Consider the following 24,457-nt stretch of genomic DNA (forward strand, 5'->3'; position numbering starts at 1 on the left):
CTGAAATCAAGACCTCCCTGAGCAGAATATGTATCCTGGGATGATATATCGACGGTAAAATTACCCTAATACCCATGACCTCTCAAAAAAGAAATGTATTGAGAGTAAATGACCAAAATATCAAAAGCAAGGACTCTTGAGGAACACCGCCTGTCCTGGATCACCATGACGTACAGCAAAACAACAGTATCTAGGGCAGACAGGCTCTAGGTAATAAACCACTGAGGAGAGATGCATTATTTCCATCTTCTCCTACTCCATGCAGGGGTCAGAGTGATCAACGGCGTAATTGAATGGTTCGACATTCAGTCGCCGTGATGAGTGGCGGTGCAAGCAAGGCGAGGGGAAATGGGGTCGAGATGGCCCACGCTGAACTTGGAAGTAGCCAAGTCGAATGCGGCTTCGAGGGTCACCTGCAGGATGATTATTAGGGATGGGTTAGATGCAGGGGTAAGGGGTCGCTCAAGAGGGATGAACTCTTGAGGGGTTGGAGAGTCTAAGGGGCGGTTCGTTCATTAGAAGGGGCGGAATATCGCCCCCGGACCACCAAGGCCTAGGCTCAATGACGGATGGGATTAGTAACATAGCTATAAACTAAATAACACAAGGCAGCGGTACGAAAATTGCGGCTAACATTTCATTATATTTGATATATTAAACTTTACTTAACGCGCACGCACCAGCATTTTCATTTTACTCAAAAATCCTTATAGATTTCACATAAATAGTATAATTCTTGACCAGTTTCGTCACTGTGCAATATCGTCAGGACCACCGTCCTGTCAATGGAAACTTGCCAAGAATTAGATTATCTATGTGAAGTCTACAAGGTTTTTAGATTCAACTTGAAGCGATTTTAAGAAGTCACGCCAAAAACTATCCATTTTAGAATTATCATAGTTTTATTCTTTCACATCCGAATGATAAATAGCAATTGAATAGATCGGAGGACGATGCCGAAGTCTATTTAAGAGAGAATCATTTTAAAAACCCTGTGAAGGAAACTGGTTAACTTAATCGGCCTCACCATGAAGCAAGATTGCCTGTTCGCTGAAAGATAAATGAACGGTAAGACAAGAAATGAAGACCTCGGAAAAGATATATTCAATTGCTAATGAACGATTTAAAACGAAAAAATTGCTTAAGTGTTGAAAGACAAGGTGATAGGAGAATTGAGTAGAGATCTTCGTGAAACCAATCTTTGGTTTTGCCGACTGCTAACGGATGATTCACCTTGAGATTAATTAGTTTAAGATACAGCCACCAAGCAAGCAGGGGGAAAACTTTAAGGAGTTACGACGTTAAAACAGTATGGAGTTAAAACAGTGACTTTCTGCAACCTGGCGATGACGGTTTTATATGCCAAAACATAATCGCAACTATGGATCAAGAGAAATATAGGTCTTTATGAATTAAATATCTCATTCACCAAGTGATAATGAAAAAATAGCACAAAGGAATAAAAGTTACCCCAGCCGGTAAGCGAAATTAGGAATGCAGGTGGAAATCACACCCAATGATGTATCCAAGTATACCTCTTAATACAGTAAAACTCTGAAGAATTCTGGATTGCATCCCATAAAGGGAAATATTTGCTGTCTCAAAATATTTTACACTGGCTCTAAATGTTCAAATATTTGCCTGGCCGCGATTTATGGCGAGATTTTCCATTTTCTTTAACTAAAATACCATCTCGTATTGCGAATAAAACATAATTTCAGGTGAGATCTGATAGAACTCATCCATCATAAATGAAAGATAAGATATCATTTATGTTTCACCGCAAAAATGTATTCAACAAACGACGACTTTCCAGGATTTCATTTTCTTCAAGGGGCAAAGAGGTTGAGGTGGGCCAGACAGAATTCGGCCGTAGCAACGTCGAATGCGGCTTCGAGGGTCACTTGGAGAATGGTCATTAGGGATAGGCCAGATGCAAGGGTAAGGAGATGTCATGGGGTCCTGGAGATGCCCTGAAGGATGAGCCCTGGGGGGGTTGGAGAGGCAGGACAGTACAGGGGGTTCGATCGGTAATGCGTGTGGAAAGTCGGCCGTATTACCAAACGCATATTTTTCCCTTTCTAATCATACTCTAATGTGTCCTTGAACGTAATCGACTATTGAATGATAAACAAAGATATCGTAATGCCCGCTAACTTTAATTCACAGCTTACAGTATGTGCTTCGATTGCCTTAAAATCCTTATCAAGCACTCGAAGGCACTGAATGGCAATCGAAACTCGTGTCGTGAGCTGTTTAATAAAATTAAAGGGCAGTTCGATAGCTTTGTTTATCATTCGATATTTGTTCCTGCGATATCTCTGCTGAAACATTTTCACTTTAACCTCGACTATTGTCGGTCTCTAATTACTCTCATCTTCAGAGCATCCAGTTTGATCACTAAAGCGATCACTTCAATGAATTTTGCAATGAATTATTTTAAATACCGACAATTACGAATAGTCAAAAAATAAACTGAATAAAAAAAGAAGGTATGGATTATTGAGAATTGACAAGAATTTTGATCGGTCCAGTTCCCTGAGACATGCTCCCATACAAAACTCATTAGGGTCACTAAGGAACTTTCATGCCAAAAACAGGGTATTCTGGAGATGAGAGTCTTTTGACATAGACGAAAGTCGAGAACGTTCACGCGTCCGCGGGAAAATGGTGTCTGGCCATAAATTCCAACTCAAGCGATGGCAATTCGTTCACGTCAAGATCGGCACTCTTAGAAAAAGTGCTTCTTCAATGACTTGAGATTATGACCGTTCACGTTTCCTTTAAGATCCCAACGGCGGATTGACACATTTGACCTGAATTGGCGGGCATTCCGCGGGCGTTGACTTTGCGCTAGTTGGCAATGGACCTATTACACGGCTGAGTCGGCTAGTCGTGTAGCGAGTAGCATATTTGAGCACTGTAGGTCTTTTTTAGAGTAGAGAGTAGGGCAGAGTGTAGATATATTAGTGGGTTGAAAAATAAAGGGGTAAGTTCAAAACTTTTCACGGACAAAAATTCTTCCAGAAATGAGAATAGAGAAGTAGAAAGAAAAATCAGCGTTTCAGGTATTACATTTAAGCACGAGAAGCGTCAGTCGAGCAATACGTTCAAAGGCAGTCAAGGCTCAAGTCATTTTGATAGTGAGACAATAAGACATGCATTTCCATTTATCAGCGGTATAGAGCCTGTGAATAGTCTATTCAACAAAAGCAAATCAGAATTATTCCCGAATCGCAATAATACTACTTCCGAAGTTTTAATCGTGGCTGTGGTTAATTGCCGTAGTTTAAGAAATAAGATTCCCGAATTCCACCATTTAATTCATAGTACGAAGTGTAACGTCATTTTTGGAACAGAAAGTTGGCTAACAGATGATGATTCAGACAATTAGATCTTCCCAAAATCGTTCACTGTTTATCGGAAAGATAGAATTAATCAAGTTGGGGGTGGAGTTTTTATAGCTGTAAAGAATTTAATCGTCAGCCAAGCGATAACCGTAACTGAGACCAGCGTTGAATCTGTATGGTGTTTAATTAAATGTCCAAAATTCAAAACTATTTTATTATGTTCGTATTACAGACCACCTAACTCAGATATAACGTCAATGTTGGATTTTCAAAATCAAATAAACAGCGTAGCATCCAAGTATTCTGAAAGAAACTTGATTGTGAGTGGAGATTTCAACGTACCTTCTATAGATTGGGAGACTTATAGCTTCATTCCTGGTGGGAGGGATAGAGTGATCTGCGAGGCTTTATTACACACTTTTACATCTAATTCATTGTTTCAAATAGCATCCGCACCAAACAGAGGAGAAAATATTCTTGATTTATTAGCGACAAATATACCACATCAGGTAATAAACGTTGGCACTGTCGAAGGAATAAGTGACCATAGGGTAGTAACTGCAAAGTTTTCTCTAAATACCGCTGTAAACTTTAAAAAAGAGCATAAAGTTTTCATTTTTAAAAGAGCTGATTTTGATGGGTTTAAGAGTCATCTGAAAGATGCTTTCCCCGAGTTTCAAGAATCAGTATTAAAGTTAAATGTAGAGAATAATTGGAAAGCTTTTCTTTCGCTCGTAACTTCGGGAATAAATAGCTACATCCCTAGTAAAATAGTAAAAGAAGGCAGCGAACCGAGATGGTACGACGCGGAAGTGAGAAAATCATTGAGGCGACAGAGAGCGTGTCATGCTAAAATGAAAAAAGTCAGCACGGATTTATCCGCTAATGAAGGCGAGCTAATAATTAAAAAATATAGGATGACTGAAGCCGCCACGAAGGAAGCGTTCCGGAATGCGTTCACGAATTTTAAAAGAAAAACACTAGTAGAGCAGTTACAGGATAACCCAAAAGCATTTTGGTCATATGTTAGGGAAGTTCAAGGTAAACGATCTACCGTATGTTCGCTGAGAAACGACAATCGAGATGTGTTGACAAGCAGTTACGATAAAGCCAATTTATTAAATTCCTACTTTAAGAGCGTGTTCACGGAGCCTTCCGAAAACTCACCCGAGACCGATGACAATCCCTGTATACATAAGATGCCAGCTATTGACATTAGTAAGCTCGGAATAGAAAATATATTGAAATCGCTTAGTCCAAATAAATCACCTGGTCCAGACGAAATCCCTTCTCGCGTATATAAAGAACTAGCCTCAGAAATTGCCCCCTACTTGCAGTTATTATTCGGTAAATCCATCAAGCAACACGAAGTACCTAATGACTGGAAAATCGCTAATGTAACGCCAATATTTAAAAGTGGAGACAAGGAACAGCCATATAATTACAGGCCGATATCTTTAACGTCTATCTCTTGCAAAGTCCTAGAACACATCGTAGTCAGCTCGGTAATGAAACACCTAGACGCGCAAAACTTATTAATGGGAACTCAACATGGATTCAGGAAAAGCAGATCGTGCGAAACTCAGTTAGCGCTTTTCGCCCACGATATTTTAGTCTCCGGGGAAGACAACATTCCAGTAGACGCGATTTTTCTTGATTTCAAAAAGGCATTTGATAAAGTACTCCACGGAAAGTTAATAATAAAACTGAAATCTTATGGTCTAGACGAAGATGTCATTTCCTGGATTAGAGAATTTTTGAGCGACCGCGTCCAAAGAGTAGTATTAGACGGTGCAGTCTCCAATAAGGTTAGAGTCACTTCAGGCGTTCCTCAGGGTAGTGTCATTGGCCCACTCCTATTCCTTCTTTATATAAACGACATTGGCGTAGTAGTGCAGAGTAAGTTACTATTATTTGCAGACGACGCTGTAGTTTACTGAGAAATCCGTTCCAGCAAAGATATAGATGAACTAACGAATGACCTTGCTGCTATCCAAGCTTGGTGCGATGCTTGGCAGTTAGAATTAAATTTGGAAAAATGCGTCGTAATGAATTTCTGAAAGAAGAATAACTCCCTACAGCGTAGCTATATCATTCGGGGCACGCAGTTAAAGGCAGTTGAATCCGTGAAATATCTAGGGGTTAGACTCAATAATGATCTATCGTGGAATAAAAATATTCGAGAAATAATCGGTCAAGCTAATCGTAAAATGGGTTTTGTTAAAAGAATATTAGGAAAGTGCGACGACAAAGTGAGAGAAATTAGCTACTTTTCCCTCGTTAGACCACATTTGGAATACGCTGCCAGTGTGTGGGACCCTCATGAAAAAGGCTTAATAACAGAGTTAGAACGCGTGCAAAGAAGAGCTGCCAGGTATGTGAAAGGTCGTTACGATAGTCTTGTTAGTGTAACTGACCTCTTAGATAAACTCAGATGGACCGTATGGACCGATGGACCGATGGACCGATGGACCAAATCTCTGTCGGACCGTAGATTGAAAAATAGACTAAACCTTTTAGATAAATTCAAGAGCAGTGTCTTTTCTGACGAAGTTAACCATATCTTGCGGACGCCAACGCACTACGGAAGATCAGATCATATAAATAAAATAAGAGAGATAGATTGCAGAACAGGCAGATTCCGAATGTTATTTTTTCCACGATCAATAAGAGATTATAACGGCAGCAATAGAACACGTAAATAGATTGCATGACTTGTAGTGTAGCCTACTAACCTGTGTAAAACTTAATGCATGTTTCTGAATTTCTATTCTATATTCTATTTCTAACAGCATATAGTAGTATAGTTTGTTATTATACGGGATGTTTTTTGGACGGTGTGGTGTGCATGTGGGAGTCCAAATGCATGCTGCATGCTGGTGTTTGATCACCCCCTACCAAACATCCTGGAGGTTTCTCGCAGGGTATTATGTAGAGGTAGATGTATAAAGTGAGAACGGAGTTTTCAAGACACGCACCGGGAGACATAGTCCGTCCATTTCATGAGAAGGGCAGGCCTTCACTCAATTTACTTTACGGCTGTTTATCGCTCAGGGTAAATAATCTAAGTAGAAGCTCAGGTAAACAGCTCAAAGTCATACCAAGCTAAGCATCAGAATAAAAAGACTAATCGCTTGAGTTCCACATATTGAAAGATTGATTTCCATGGCCAATTTCCATTAGGTGATGGTACTGCTATGCGAACTTTGTCTTAAATGTCAATATTTCAAAATGATTCATTCCGTTGCTAGTTTTTTTTTTAAATCCTGATATTAAATGGAAGCTAAGAAAACGGAAGATGCAATTTGACCGCTCTTAGTCGCAAAGCAGTATCTCAAAAAACATTGCATTCAGGCGTATCTTGAATTTCTAGTCCAGAAAATCGTGTGCGTAAATCTTTGAGCCATTTAATAGTACCTGACTTTTTGTCCAAAAAATCATTCGCGAAATTTATCTTCAGTAAACTTTCAGAATATTAAGATAAAATGCAAAAAAATTTTTTCACGAAATATTTGTAAATAAGAAATTAATATAAATCGAGTTCACAAAACCAAAACTGAATTAGTCGCCGCGTTATGTCTTTTTAGACTGGGATTCTGGCACATGATTATGTGGACGAAACTCCATGTATAATTATATGGCTCCGATTTTACGTATACTATTTTGTGGACTAGGAATTCAAGAATGGAATGAAGTGAATGGTTTTTTAGATACTACCGTGAGGCTTAGAGTGGTTGAATTATTGGAAATAGTTTCCAATAATTTCCGGGTGGTGATTTTATGGACGCCCCCAATTAATTCCAACTAATCCGATGTAAAGTGTTTACCAAGGAGAGACAAATAAATTAATCCATAAGTGCATAAAGTTATTTTTGCCAATTATTCATTTAAAAATAATTACTCTGCCTGTTTAGGTCCATTTTTATCTATTTCTACAATTTTTAAATTTTTGCAATCAAACGTTTAAATAATACAGCCCGTCCGATACATCGAACGTCATACACAGGGAGCTGTAGTGTGTACTGTAGTGAATGCCTATGAACTTTTGCTGAAATTATTTTTATACATGAGTACAATAATCATGAAAGTGATTTTCTATTAAAAGACAATAATTAAACAACATATCAATTGCAAACACAATTTATTTTGACACTTTTGTATGATATTAGCAGAAACATTTTGGATGAAGTCCAACGTTTCATTTACTACACATGAATTTTGCTCTACCTTAACACGCTAGTCTTTCATTAACAATAAATACTGGCTATTGGTTTTGGTGATCATATCTAATAGAATTAATGGGAACAGGGAAACTTTTTTTAGCATCATCAAGGTAAGTGATCTTCGCAATTTCAAAAGTCTTTTTTCGAGAAAGAAGCCACAAATTTAGGACAGCAGCATCGAAAAAATTTGCTAATATTAGCCACCACCATTTATTCAGGACCTATATGATGCATTATAATGGTCAATTTGATCAACTCCACCCTTCCCTAGGCTATGGGATGGGAAATCTTGCTATGTTTTCTCTTCAGACCATCTTTTGTAGCACCGACGGAAAACTTGTCATAATTTGTTGCAAGTGATGGCACAATAATATTTTCTCCTGACAAGTATAGCAATATCGCAACTTTAAAGCAACAGGCACCTCTTTATTCCTTCTTCAACATCAACTTTATCTCGAGATGACAATTATCTACTCTATTCTCCTCTATTGTACCACTTGTACTAATATTTAGAGAATCTAGGTGCCTAATGAGTTTCACCGAAATACGTTAAAAGTAAAGAAAACTCGTATCCTGCATCTTTTGGTACATTAGCAGCATTTACAAGTGGTACGACAAATTCTCCAATTAGACCGTGGCCGAAGTTTGTGCGCATTTTTGCCGGTGTACACTTGAAATGTGGCCTTATATCCAGCACTGGTACAAAATAAGTTCAACAGATTCAACAGGCTTCAATTGATGGAAGGTAGAAATTTATATAAATAAAAGATCGTATCACTTTTCCATAAGAATTTTTACCGCGCACAACGCGTTTCGGCTCACTGAGCTATCGTCTCATACAAGACGTCTTGGTCTTATATCAGATGATGGCTCAGTGAGCCGAAACGCCTTGTACGCAGTAAAATATCTTGTGGAAAAGTGCTACGATCTTTTATTTATTTAAACTGGGACATAAGGCCCAATTTTTAAAGCCAAAATGAATAGGCTTTCCACTGATACTTTGCTTCACATAATAAATAAAGGACAAGACAAGAAGGCCAAGTGGGGTTTGTTGAAAGGAAAAATGGAGAGCTGCAATTTGGAAGTCAGAAGATTTACTGGACAGCCTTAATCACAAGACAACAATTACGGGAGAAATTTTAAATACGGGTAGAAAATTAAGGATAAATCTCCCTAGGAATTCCAATACATATGATTTACTCAGTGTAGATAAAAATAATTGGAGGAAGAACTTAAAGTAATTAAAGGAACTAGTTTGGAAAGGTGTGAGATAGACGGATTCTGTACACCATTAACAGGGCTGAAATAATTTATGAATAGATGATATTATGGAAGCGAGGATTAAATATTGGCAGTAGCAGAGAAGAGTAGAAGCACTCGAGATGTGGTGCTGCCACAGAATGATGAAGCTAAAATGGACTGACCAAGTAATTAATGAGGAAGTACTAAGAAGAGTGGGAGAAAAGAGAAGTCTTCTTAAAATCTTAAAGAAAAGACTTAGTAGGCCACATTATCAGACATGATGGCCTGATGAAAATAATCGTAGGAGTGGAAGAGAATAAGGGCAAAGGGCAACCCCGAATGAGTTACATAGGACAAGTTTTGAAGGATATAAAAGAGAAGAAAAGGCTAGCGCATTGGAGAGAGGAATAGGACAAAACTTCAAAAAAATTTTAGAATTGTGGATTAATGATGATGATTATATTCCAAAAGATTGGGAATGGAGTCATTTCTGGCAGTTAAGGGTAGATACCCGACTTTTACCAGAAATAGTAACAGTCCTCGCGTGCACACACCTTTCGAAGGCTCAAACTCGGTTCCACATACATCACCAATCAATAAATACTCTCACGGAATAATATAAATTGCCTTCGTCAAGACCTCCTTTCTCTCCCCATGTTAATTACGGCCCACCCATCAAAGCGTATCCAACATCTGACGCCTCCTCCCACTCCATTTGCCCGCCGCATTCATTTCCCTTCCAGCGGCGGCGGCGGAGGGCTGGAGAAGGGTGGGTGGGGGAGCTGGAAATGCTGGAGAGTGGTTCAAGAAAATTGGAAGGTCTTTCGGAATATGAGGACGGCCCTATTTTTCTCCCCTCGGCCACGCGGGGTTCATGGCCTGCGTAGCCCAAAGGCGGTCCCCGAGTACGCACCATGGTCCCTGGGAACCCCTGATTGGGAAGGGAATGGATGATCTAAAGAGCCCTTGCAATGAGGGTCAACGGCGCGGTCTTTGGCAGGGGGGGGGGGTGGCAGGGGGGGGGGGGGCGGGGGGGGGGGGGCAGGGGGTGGGGGGTAGAAGCGTGGGTATTTCCCGCCTTTATTTTAACAGAGAGAGAATGAGATAAGAAAGTATTTTATTTTACTTAGCGCCAATGCTTCCTCAGACGTACTTCGGTTAAGCTATGGTCTAAATGGCGGTAATCCCTCATGGACACATACCATTATCAATTGCACGGTCCAGTAATTAGGCATTAATTTTCAATTGCTCCATTAAATTAATCATTTTGCACCTTGAGAGATGATAAAATGGAATAAATAAGGGGTCTGGACAAGAGGAGAATCGAGAATTTAGAATGGGTTTTGTCGAATATGTGAACGAATGAACACTCTCTCAAGTATCCTGAGAACAAATCCATAAATAATCTCCATTTTTACCGAAGTTGTCTTCGGTATACCACAAACCCAACTTCTTATCATTCAAATTTATGTCTACTCAAAAAAATATCATCAGATATGTAAAATGATAAATAGACGAGAAATTAAACTCACCTCAAGTTTCTGCAGCTTAAAATCTTCTTCACTCTTCATCGGTTAATCAGTTCTTGAGATTTAACTATAGACACCCACATAGTCTAAAAAAAGGCAAGATAAGGGGATGAAAATATTTCATCAATTCATTGGACCATTGAGAGGTTTTTAACGGTTCATCATCATCAACAATCATCAATCCTAACATTGGTTTGACCGAGGTCTGCACTCGATTCTTCCATTAAATTCTCTTTTCTCACCTTTGACTGTCTCCCCTTTCACATCCTTCTTTACTTTTCCCTTTTCATCGATGTCTTCTTTTTCATTTCTTGCCGTCTACTTGCCCCTTGGCCATATCTCCACGATGCCTCTAGATTGAATTGTTCCGCCACATCGCTTCCCTTCTCTCCCACTATTCTTAGGACTTCCTCTTAGCTCACTCGGCCGATCCATTTCATTGTCTTCATACTTCCTCACGGGAGTGAAATTAACGGAGAATTGGGTACATTTCTGCATAAGCGGAAAAAAGGATTGCGATAGAGCTTTTGCGTAGAACGGAAATACAGAGCGGTCCTCTCAAAGGAAATGAAAGTGGCAACGGTTAGTGGTGCAGCGAGGAGGGGGGGGTATGGGGTGCAGAAATGTTCAGAAAGGGTCATAGAGGACAGAGGAGTAAAATACCAGAAGTTTTTTTTGAGAAGGGACAGTATTTAAGTATACTATTAAAAGATGCATCCGTCTGCTGCATTTTATTGGCATCGAGACAACGTGGCATAACTGGTGTTTGTCGAATTGATGAAAAAATCCATCGAAGGTAGCAAATTGTCTACTAAAAATATGCTTTTGCAGGGGCATTTTTTATGTAGCCCTTAACTTTGTTATTTCTTAATGTATTTCAAATGACCAATGCTTGGTTAAGGACACCGTTAATGGGTAATAAACGGACATCTGTTAGCAGTCAACTTTTTTCCATCAACCTATCTCTTAAAAATACCATTTTCCATCGCGGATCTTCAGGAGACGGTCATAAAAGTAGCGGAAGAGTGCGTTGGTGGATGAAGGATAAGTAAGAATGCGTTTTTCCGAAATATAGAAAGACGAAGCGGTCCACTCAAATCACGGGATGGGGGAAAAGCAAGTTATGGGGTAATGGCAAGAAGAAGAAAAAGAGAGGAGATAATGGAGCGGAATTTCCGGAGTGGATGAACGTTCTAACAGTATTTCAGTGCACCACAAACGAGATTCTTCAGCCTGACACATTTCCCACCCGAGTCATCGCCAATATTCAACGACTGGATCTTCTAATAATTAAAATAGTTAGACACTTGGGAAACTTTATACCTAGAATGGATAACTGAATGCTAAGTCATTCCCCTAACCTAATATTTCATTTTATTATTATTTTATTTTATCCTCAAGCCACCGAAAACAGCTCATATTGGTCATTTTACATAAGAGTATTCCACAAATTAAACAAGTAAACGTACACAAACACCGTTCCTTGGTTGAAGGAAACCCACCCAGACGGGACTCGAACCCGGCATCTCTTGTTTGGCTGGCGAGGACGTTACCCCGCCGCCACCGAGGCCGGCAAATTAGTTGGAAAATATATTTTACGCCCATATGCCCCGAGGTTTGACAGTATGCATCTAAACATGGTGATAAAAGCATACGATATGGGTTTCAATTAATCACTCAGGACATCAACCCGATTCACTAAGATAGGCAAGGCTAGAGTGCACTTCAGACTAAGATGCTAGCGCTCTACATCCTGCGACATCATTCTCTCGAAGAAGGAGGTCAGTTCCTATCCCTTGGTAACCATAGTAGATTATCTTGTGTGACATGCGCCACGATGAGGTGGAAGTCCTTAATATTAGTTAATTGAGACATTACAATATTTCCACAGCATTTATTCGAACAGTACGCGTTTCTTAGTAATAACAAGCAAATCTTGGCCCCTGATAATGTTGATCACTATCGAGGGTCATTAATGCTTCCTTTAATTTATAAAGAATCATATTTGGGGTGTCCGACAGCTTCACCTGGGAATGGATCCCGGGACCCGATGGCCAAGTACTCCATCCGTTAATCTATTGCGCTTCAAGAGGATTAAAAAACTTGAATATCAATTAACTTCTGACGGATTGAAGTGAACCGTAGTGAAAATTGGGGAAAATTATGCGCTATATTAATGTACAAAACGGGATACAGCGAGGTGCTGGATGGGGGAACCGGGGAAAAAGAAGGGGCGGATATCCACACAGAGTATTTTGAAGGAAATTTACTAACAGTATATAAGCACCTCATTATCAGATGCAAGAAACCGGCTTCATTTTCTACTCGGCCTAACGCTTACGTTTATTCCACAACTACGACTTCGATTGATTCCGATGAATCACATCCATAAAGTTAACGATGCATTGAAATATATGACCTAAATTTCTCGTAAAACTAATACCTTATGATAATAATTGCTTTTCGGTCAAATGCCACATTGAATGATTTTGTTGGTTTGGTGGTGGTTGGTGATGGTAACACAGCCTCGATTTTTTGGAATAGAGTAGCTTTATATATAAGAAAACGGAACTCAATCATTAGATCCGAAGGCGGGAGCTGGAATGCGCCCTAAACTGTAGCCCGCAACATGAATCAACGCGGCATTAACCCGAAAAAACAATTATTCATTTGTAGTTGAAAATTCCTTCACACACAGTTTTCCCGCTCACAGAAGATGGTCATCTTTGACCTGAAGACGCTGAATGCAATGTCAGCGAAACTTTTGTCACCAAAAGCCAACGGACGCGGTGAAAACCCGAGGAGAATGCAGAGATCTGATGATTAGAGGGTTTAAAAACTTGATTGTCTACAGGCTGTTAGGGGGAATGAAGGGAAGGAGAGTGAGTATCATAGAGCATGCAGTAGGTAACATCTGTGGAGAGGGGAAATGTAGTGGCTTTTTTACGAAACATGGAAAAACGGAGCGGTGGTATCCACACAAAGAGCAAGGCAAGGGGTCGAAGGGGGGGAGGTGGGTTTCGAAATATTCGCAGACGGTATTTCGAGGAGCGAATGGAATTGGCAGCGGGGGAAAATGTGTGCGTGTTTTTGGGGATTAAATGGTCGGAGCCGAAAAACTGGCGAAGGGGAAGGAGTGCTCCACTACCAAAAGAAGGCTCCCCCCCCCCCCTTCCCTTCCAACCACCCTCCCACATTGACCCTTCCCCGACCCAGCCGATCCACCTTCCCACCCTAATGGAGAAATCTACTCACTCCCGCTCAGCCTACCATCTGCTGTACAGGGGAAGAGGGTTCGCTGTCAATGACAGTGCCTGTCCCATGATGCACTGCACAAGCCGTTTCGGGGTGGGTGGGTGGAGGAGGAGGTATCCTTGAGTACATACGCGTGTCCTCTGTATTGGCTGGTGCGGTTTGGTTCGTTCGTCGGGAACAAAGCGACGGCAGGATCACACTGGGAATACACTGGTCTAGGGGCGGTGGACTCCTCTACGTGGCTTGGGAAAAAAACATAGTGGAAGGCTGAAAGACATTAGCGATAGGAAGCTGGCCGGACAAGTACATTTTTACTATATCCCCAGCGAGAATACGGCGTGCTTCATTCATTCCGATTGATGAATGGCAGTTAACAAGCCAGTCATTTGTTCATCAGCGACGAATCCTTGGATAGCGGTTAGGGACAAGAGGCCAGTCATTATGAATAAAATCAATCGCCTCTTTTTCCCTTTCTTTACAGGGATGTAGAAACATGTGTAAAATTTACGGTCAATATTGTACATATTTATGCCAATCAGATCGACACAGGGAGGAAGAATAAGATAATACGTTTCATTCTAAGGGATTGGTGCGATTAGGGGAGAGAGGGGAAATAGCGTACACTTAAGCATTTTCATTTTGTATTTTCAATTGAAAACTTCGATGAAAGAGGCGATCATATTATTTTGATGGGGATTCGATTTTCCACGAAATATTTCCTTCATATTTTAATATTATATGAGGAATTGTCGTTCAACACGGGGCAATACCGTACACCTTGCGCGTTGCACGGTATTGCCCCATGCAAGGTGTACGGAATTACCCCAAAATGACATGACACAGCATTTTCAACCCTTACCTAAAATAAGAACATTATCGGACTTAAAAAATAATATAAACCACTAGTTTGAATATAGTCACTAATAGCATGTTTCCCTTACCTCAGTTCGAGTTAGTTTTTCAAAATTATAGGAAAAGTTGGCAAAAGAGAAAAACTTTCGTTACACACACGTGCGTAAAAGCAGAGTTCGCGTATAGGCCGGTAAATCGCATATCTCATATTTCGTTTCCTTCTCACCGAAATTAGGTTATTGCTTAGGTCGAAAAAAATTGTAGTTCTGCATCAATCACACCTCTCAGCGGTGCGCTATAATCAATTATGACCTTATAATTATATAGTATTTTCAGCAAAATCCACTTATTATTAAACGCTTTTGATTAAAGTTTCAGGATCGAATATAAGAAGAATTGAAAACAATGGTATTGAGGTGCATAGTGCACAGGACAGGTATTTAAACTTCACTGACGTTTATCACACGGGCTGGTTGAGACTATATACGTAAACATATATAGCGAAAACTATCAAACTTAATCCCACAAATAAAATCAAGCAGAAATTAAAATACTGGGAAAAACGTTCTACAGGGCAATTCAGGGGAGGAACGATCGAAATGAAACGCATTTCCCTCCCAAATGCAAAACAATACATGTTTTATCCACCAGTCATAGGAAGAAAAATGAACCGTAAAAATTAATGCGAGATTAAATTTCTCTTCAACCCGAAAAAGTTTCAAAAGGGACATTAAATTCATGGCGTTCATCACAGTTGCAACGCTTGTTAGGGTTCGGATGAGCATTAAAAAACCTATTCCAGTACAACAGAAGAATTTACATCTAATCGCGCCTATTTCCTAGCAACAATCAAAAAATTTAATTCAGGTGATCCAATCGGTTTTTGGCCGTGTGAACCAAAAACATTCAAAGAAATCCTGGTATTCCACAACAATACCCAACGATACCCATGAAATGAACCGGATCACGACTGAATTTTTAAAGGAATAAAAAAATGTAAAGAATTGAATATAAACCCAGGCTGAATAAAAGAGGAGAGGATACGAATGCTTTTGCGTCCGGTGCACCAGCGGTATATTTTGGATCGGTGGCGGTCTCATAGCAATGGAGGCAGACACGATCCCAGCTCTCTCTCTCTCAATTTAATTTTAAGCGAGTTAGCAACATTCCATGCGTTACGGCCAACTTCGTAATGCGTTTTCTGTTTAACGCCCGTGAACCACAGAGGCGAAACATTTTAAATTCAAATTCCCACCGGAAATTCAAACTATTGCGCTGAAGTCTACGAGATATCAACTCAAACATTTTAATTAACATTTCGCTATCTTGCGCGCGGCGGCATATTGATCGTCTGAAGCTAGGTTTACTTAAAAACGGGTCCCAAAGGACCCAATTAAAGGTTCTCATGAAGCCCAGGCGGCCCAAAATCCATTCTCATAAGCCGCAGCCTCTGTTTTATTTTTTCAACTCTTCATTTTTTAACCGCGGGCGTTCGCCGTAAACAATCAATAGACAAGCCTTGATCTGCTGACTCTCCCAGCCTCACGGTAATTTAATTTTTATTTTCACTTCAGCACAAAGTATTCCATATAAACGCTGCGTACTAGTTTGCTCATTAGCATTTGCCAGGGAAAAAAGTGCAATTCAGCATTGAGGTCAGTTGAATAGGACCAGCATAGTTAATTACGAGGTATCCATTATATCACGTATTTAAACATTCCATGTAATCCTGCTCATTGTTTATGCATATTTTTTTGTTCAAACAAGGCTTAATTCCTTTTATTTAGCTTAATTAAATGCATTGACCCCGTTATGTTCACGCCACTCCGAAAGCGGCCAAGGTTGGAAGATTTTAGCGGTGAATTTAGCAAAGTTATAGAATACCACAGAGCGGTCCACGCGACATTTGCACATAAAGAAAGATGCTGAGATTCAGCAGATTCCGATTAAACGGACCGGAGCGGATGGGAAAAATAAAACAGGTCAAAAGGGGTATACTAAATGGGCAAAGTTGTAGCGTATGACTGATGACTTGAGCTTCGGGTTGTTAGAAACAAGTTAAATAATGAAGTCGTCAGAGAAAGGATACTTTGAATAGATTAAGAGTCTACGATATACATAAGAGTCCATGACACTCCTGACAGTTTTGTGTTGACACAATTATTTCCATCGAAGGAAATATATCCAACGAAAACATAAAAATGTCCAAATCATAGGATTCAAAGAGACTAAGAAGACGGCTTATTTGAAGAAATCAAAACCCAAATTATTGGTGGCACACACCAAAAACATTTTGAAACTTTTCAGTTATATGAATTTACCATTTTTTATTATACCGGACAAAATTACGTATATTGCCGTCAAAATTAGATCTTTACGGTATTACCCTCGATTACAAATCTTATTTTTCGCTATGCAGGCTATATTGAATTTCTTTTGAATACATTGAATATAAAATTGAATTAAATATTGAAATTCACTCCATGATTTCGCAATACGGTGGTCATTTTCAAAGGCAATAAGTATGTAGGGAGGAATGAGACAGTTGGAGGTATGGGAGTGTTCGAATTTCTCCCTCTAGGCTTAAATATTTTAGCTCTCGTATGAGAAGCAGTAGCTGCATTTCCTCCTAAATGGCTCCTGGCTCAAATCTCTCATTGTGAGTTAATAAGGGGATATTGGTTTTCACACCAATTTTGGAAACTTTCGTGAGATGCTTTAACTTTATATTTGTATTATTTTAATTATGACTTTCTCTCGCTGGAAGGACGGATGAAAATAGATGTCCTTTTGGTTTATAAATGATAATTTTTATAACCTTTAGCTGTTTTTTAAAACCTAATAATACATGTGAAACACAAAATGGCCCTTAAGGGAGGTCTAGGACCTCAGATATGTGGGGGGAATGGGACAGTGTCCCACTCCTTCCAAGAACTATTATTTTTTAAAGTTTTATTTTACAAGGCAGTTTAATTTTTAGTATTAGGTAATTAATTATGTCTCATAAGTAATCCAGAATAGTAATAGTTAAAAAAATCCAGTTGAAGTACCAGTGTCAAATCTCACCATTCCGGAAGCTGTGAAGATGGTTTGTGATGAAGGCAAAAGGGTGAGGGAGGTAGCGAGAGTAGAGAAATCATAAAAAAGATGCATTTGAAGGCATGCAATGAAAGCATTTGCTTCCAAGGACAAGGACAGTGTAACTTTTCAAAGTAATATGATATATGTAGTGGTTTTCCTCTTTTGTGCTACGCAGGGAAAGTTTTTAGTAATGGGTATGATAATGGATATAATGTTTATAAATTCATGCAAAAGGGGGAGCCAATTTAAAAATTTTCCTCCACCAACAAGAATACAGTTTCATGAAGAAATAAGATATAGTTCTGAAAATGAATTCTCCAATGATGTTTGAAGACACTGAAAAAGTGAAATCCTTGTTTACATTAATTACTAATGCCGTAATTCGTACATATATGAACAATAATAACTACATTATCTCTTGTTTACGTATTTTGAATTAATCATATATTTTTCCTTGACATTTTTGCTCACACACATTAGTATCCCATTCCTACCGGAATGAGGGAGAACCAGGACAAATGTCATATGTTCAGAAAATGATATGCTCCACAGTATTTTAATTTCTGGAGGAATTTTCTATAAAATTAAGAAGGATCAAGGTAACTAAGGATTGCAAAAAAATATTATTTAAGCCGCTAATATTTTCACAAAAAATTGTATTGCAAAATGTGTCTCAGTCCTCCCCAGTCTGCCCTTCATACGAAGGAATGCGCGTAGTGACGGCGTCTACTTTTGCAGCACTACGAATGGTGGAATACTTGGATAAAGCAAACAAATGCTACAATTGCGTAGTAGTTATTGTATGAATACCTTAAAACATTGTAACATGTAGCGTACATAAACCAGTCGTTCGTGAGCGATATAAAAACTCACCCCAAAAGATAGCCAAGAGAAATAGTCAAACACTGAAAGAGTAGCCTGGAAGGAAACACCGGAATGATATGCCGAAAATAACGATTAACTTTTCCTCGCCGTTTACTCAATATCTGACGAATATAGCAGTATGACGTCGTTATTTTGGATCTCTTCTGGCAATTGTAATCGCCGAAGTCTAAAAAAATGAACAATTTTTCCCATGGGTTATATCGAAAACTTAATTCTTTTATAAATGGAACAGTGTATCATTTCACTCAAATCCAAATATGAGGAATGTAAACAAACGTGGGTGGTAATTTATAAAAAGCAAAGATCAATATGCCATGAATCACAGAACGCAATTGATCGGACGACTCCTTGCCAGCCTATTTAACCGAGGACGCTCTGTGCAAAGACACACATATAATAGTATATATACGCTTTGTCAAACGAATGGAAAGATCAAAAACAGGTACATAGAAATTTCAAAGTACGTCTTTTGTAAAAGAGAAAATATTTATACCAACGTACTCACATTGTATTTCAGGATGGACGTTTGAATTTTCTCCTACATTCGTCAGGTTTCCTATTTGTCCTATTCGAGAGTGCACTATTAGCACGAAAATATTATTAACTGAAGACCTAGAATAAAATGAGGCCATCGTCCATCATAAAAAAATATAAAAATGCAAACACTAAAAAAATTTAAAATAAATTCAGGAAAATTATGGCAATAGATAGCAGGTATTGCGTTTTTTGATAGAATAAATTATGGAAATTTACCAGGATTTCGAGGTTTAGGATGTGGAAAAATAAAATTTGACTGTTCAATAGCGTTGTAGACTATATATTCAGCTTGAGGTCTATTCATTCAAAAGCACCGCATACACGTTACCTATCTAGAATTAAAATTGTTCACAACCTAAAGGAACACGCAAAAATTCGTATCGCACATTAAAATTTTTAAAAATTGAGCACTTGATTAATTTGAAAACTTCTTTTAAGTAAATTACGAGATCAATGTAAAAGTTGCCTCGCATTTTGCAGAACAATTTTGAAACTTTTCAATTTACTTCGGTCTTCTGAAAAAACTGAAATAATAATCTTCTAAAAACAAAAACAAATGCTTCGAGGAAAGCAACAGACGTGATCTTTTACTAAGACAGCATGAAACCATTAATATAAGAAAAAGTTAAGGACAGAATCAGAAGAAAAATTAACAGCAATTATTATGCAACCATTTCAAGCGGATAAAGATGAGGTAATTTTAGGTAACACTAGGTAATAGAAAATGTGAACAACTTTTTCAACGATACCTCTGGATGAATTAGGTGGAATCAGAAAAAAGAATTGCTTCAAGGAATCGAGAAAAAGGTTGGTATAAAAACGTGGAACATGCTTTTGAAATAGAAATAAGTTCTAGCTACATGAGTTCACCTTTCAAACAATGGATAAGTAGGCTAAAAAAATATAACCGTCGCGGATAAAAAGCCAATCAACGGAGAATAATTCCGTATTTCCCTCTGAACTGCGCAGCTATTTCGTATCAAAGAATAAAGTTTGTTCAGCTGCCAGCGATTGAAGTTACGGTTGACATCTCCTCTTCGGAAAACCTACAGTGGAGTATTATTTCCGATAAGCCGGCTACATCACATCGCGTTCACATAAGTTAGCAGCGGGAAAACGAGTTCAAATGCGATTGAAAAGTTGATCCCGCATTGACTGCTGACTGGCCGACGTTCAGCCGTCATGCCCGGCCGGGTTATCGATTCGCGAGGCAGGTACCTACAGGCAGTCAGCCCAGCGTGGACGATGGGAAAAATTAAGCTCGCATGATTGGACACGGTCCTCGTCTTCACCAGGTATCTCCATCTCACCCTGATGATCGGCTTCATTGCTATCCATTCCGAGCCGCACGATATACCACTTCCACCGCTACGCGAGTTCGCTTACGCAATAAAATCATCCCTCCAAGTTGGATAAACTGATTAACCCAGAGAACGAGTTCCCTTCCAATTCTCTTTAACCTTGAAAAGTGAATTATCAAATCGATCGCATCAAAGTCAGGACAATTGTATCCAAGATATGTGAATTTCAGAAGAACCTTGCATGGATTCAGGAAAAATCCACGCAAGGTTCTTCTGAAATTCACATATATTGTATATAATTGTCCCAATCTCCATGATCTGAATCAATTATATCAACTTGCAATTATTCAAGGGATGAAATCAGTATTTTTATCGGTTGGAGATTTTACTCTTGTTAATAAAATATATTTATGAGGCACTTCAAGAAAAAGTGAACTTTTAATCAGTCACTCGCACTGGCAAAAAGATGTGCGTGATAAATATAAAGGAAACCGCCGTACTTAAATCACTTGATAGGGTCCCATAAATTTGGTATACAAAAAATTCCATGGATATTTGCTACCAAAGTCTTGGCCTCAATGTTTGTATGAATTTTAGCATGCCTTGGCGACTGCTTGGAGATCCGAGTTCAGATCTTAGTAAAGTAAAAAATGTTTTAGTAGCGCATTTCTTCCTGTCGAGTTAGAAATTTATTTTTTTTTAATTTCACTGATGCTCTTCCGATAAATATCATTTTATACCTAAATAAAAAGCTAAAGAATACTAAACGAAAAAATCAATTAATCCCAGCGAGATATGGATGTAATGAACACAGAGCCCATAATGCGTCACTGTGCTGATGAGTACGCGGGAATGTGTCAAAGGAAATGGTGCGCGCAGGAAGGAAGAGGAGAATGGAAAGCATGCAGATTCAGGGGGTTGTGTTAGCGAATGGTCGGCACTTTGAAAGCGGTCAAACGATTCGCGAGCGGGGAATGTGCTCTTGTACTGGCGGGGGAAGTGAGAGGGTGGCAGGACACCGGTGGGGGTCGAACCGAAGCGAATGCGGCCACGGGACAGCAACAAGGCACAGGCAGGAGTAATTGCATCGTTGGGGAAAGAGTCAATCTCAAAGGTTTTCCTGTTTTTGTAAGCTTTGAAAGGCCGTTCGGTGCTTCAAAGTCGTGGATTTGAAATGCTCGAAAATCCATCGACTCAACAGATTAACTCAGCGACACTAAAGCGATACGCCCCCCTTCAACATATGGAAACGAGTTACTCGCAGCCATATACATATGACCAAGGTATAATGCATTGGTAAAGACCCTATTTGAAAATAATAGATGGGGATGCATATATTTATCAATAATTTTCATCCCATCATGTTATTACAATATACTGTTAGAATCAACGCGAAATGCTTGTGTCAGCACGTTCCTTAGCAACGGATCAGGGAATCGGTAAGTGGAAATTAAATGTAGTAAAACTGTATTTCAACCATAACGAACCTACTGGAGAATGATAACAAGAAAAAAATGAAATGAAACATTTTTTCTCATATCGTAAAATTATAACAGAAGCATTCGAAACAGTACTTAAGCCGCGCAACTAATCAAGGGTCGTGTATATAAACCGTAGGTGGGTTACTATTACACGTATAATTATGATTTAATTTAGACAAAAACATTCAGATGATAATTTAGTTATAAATTCATTTGACAATACTTATTATTGTGAGTCCCTAAATGACTATATTTTTACACTGAAAAAAAGTGGTTCAAACTTTAATTGGCTAGTGCTTCTCTTATAATTATCACCCTGTGCTATTTTTAATCAATCAAATCCTATGTTTGATTCAATATCGTTTACAGTCTTATCAACTCTGGAAAAAAATACATTCCTCTGAATATAAATTTCCCTGGATTTCGTAACCCCAGTCAACAGCCGATGTTCACATGCAAAGGTAGCTGAATTGCGATTGATTGGCATTAGTGTGGAGTCAAAGGGATTATGTGACACGGATCAGGGAGTTTAAGGGAATAGATAGTGCGTCCATTGAAGTTCGGTTCGAAGCTTTGAATTGTGATGGAGACAAATCCTCTCAGTTAACAGATTACGTCCACTCAAAACCCGACCTTCAGGTTGTCAGCTAAATTCAATGACCAAGTCACACATTTTGGAATCATATTCGAATGTTGAAAGAGTAATAATTTTCTCAAAGTTTCTATGAGCATGCTATTTTATTTTTCTTTGCGTTTAGAGTAATTATTGCTCTCTTATCTGGTATACAAATAAATATGAGCTATCAATTGACACCACTGAAAATTTCCAAATGCAAGCGAATAAAAATACCAATTTACGGAGGAAGAAATTAATATTTACGAAACTAACTTTTCGATTAACTTAAATTTTATCTACGGGAGGGAATACATACGCTAATACGCATCCATTCGGTTCAATCGCATCCCTCCACACTAAGAACATCTACGAAACCGGATCTATTCCTTTCCTATCCTTGGAAGAACTACATTCTTTCTTCCATATTCCACTCATTAATGTGCAAAATTTCTGGCGATAACGATGCTGCTACCCACTTACCCCTTAACATTCCAACGCTGAGTAAACAATTTTTATCCACTTTCATTCATTCAACTTAATTTTAACATTCCATATTCAGATCTTCTGAAAAGAACATCGTACCAAGCTTCCAGCCTCTGTCGTATTCATAGAATATTTTTTTTTAACTTTTAAAAATTCCATCATTTCCCGGATGTAATTCCTGAGCTTTCTTCAGATCTTTTGATTCACTTTACAAAAAAAGCTTGCTAATAAATTGAGAGAGCTACAGAAAGATTTTGCTACTGGTATATTAGTTTGAATACTTTTGCAAGATCACAAAAATGCGGTATATTTTTGTATCCACCGAGGAATAACAATGCTATTATTTGTTTCAGCCCTAGTTAAAAGGCAGTACGCCAAAATTCCCCAACGGAAACGCGGTATTCGCTCGCTGGTACGAGGAGAAATAGGTCGAAGAATACAATTAAGAGGAAGAATTTTTATTTTCATACGCCGGAGGCAGAAAAAATAATTCCCGTTTTCCTTGACTCAATGGCCCTGTTTTTTCCATTATCGTGGTCTTCAGTACTCAACATACGCCAAATGTTTTTTAACTGAGTTTACAATAGTACTACACAAAAAGTGGGTGAATCTCGTAGCACAGGAAAAGTGGCTATTTCGTTATTTCAGTCAATCATATATGACTAGCAAACGGTAAAGAGTGTGGCTAGAGTTATCATGCATAAACGACACTAAATCCTGAAATTATTCTGTTGCTTAATTAATTATAAGCAGAGAGGGATCATTTTGCTCGCCGCCAATATGTCATTTAGAATCTTATTTTCAAATTTGAAATTCTAATTGTATATTTTAGAAGGAAAATAAAACATATCACTAACGTGGACATTACCAACATCCCGTGGACGCTAAATACAAAATATTTAAACATTAAATTTTCTTTTGAAGAGAAATTCTAGATGCTAAGTAAACGAATTAGTTATCCAGTCGGTATTTGCTAAATTTGAAACTCCTATTCATTTGCAGTTTTGGGTCACGCAACCTCCTAAAAACACGGATTAGAAGGTAGGACAAGCGTTGACGTAAAGAGGTAATTGTCATTTAGAATAAGATCGTAGGCTTTCCTAGCGAACCTTAAGGAAAAAATAAGGGCAAATGAAAAAGATATAAAAAATAAAGACCGAAGAAAATTTTCTTTCATAGAAAGGACTAGCATCGGAGTCACGAAGACCAATATAATTATGAGTATAATGTTCGGAAATTCGATAGTCTTCAATGTCGTGGAAGCTGAAATAGTATCAGCAGCAAAAAACCTAAATATATATTCGAATGAAGGAAATAAATTTAGAGGTGACCGACTAAAATCGTAAATTATGTGATAAACATTTTAAAGGAAATATTTGATATTTTATTTGCCCCCTTTTGCGTCCACTACACGCCCAATTAAAGGCTGAAAAAATGTCTCGTTAATTTCTCCATGACGTAACAGAAACGGTTACCCATCGCAAGAGACCGCTGAATAGTGAATAGATTAACCATAACCAACCGATAGACATACAAACTTCGAACACAGAAAGTGTGGTGGTGCATTCATTGAAATATGGTGACTAGACCTTTGGTACCAAGTGCAGGAAACCAGGTAAGTA

This window comes from Ischnura elegans, chromosome 10, assembly GCF_921293095.1.
Source record: "Ischnura elegans chromosome 10, ioIscEleg1.1, whole genome shotgun sequence".
Classification (NCBI taxonomy): domain Eukaryota; kingdom Metazoa; phylum Arthropoda; class Insecta; order Odonata; family Coenagrionidae; genus Ischnura; species Ischnura elegans.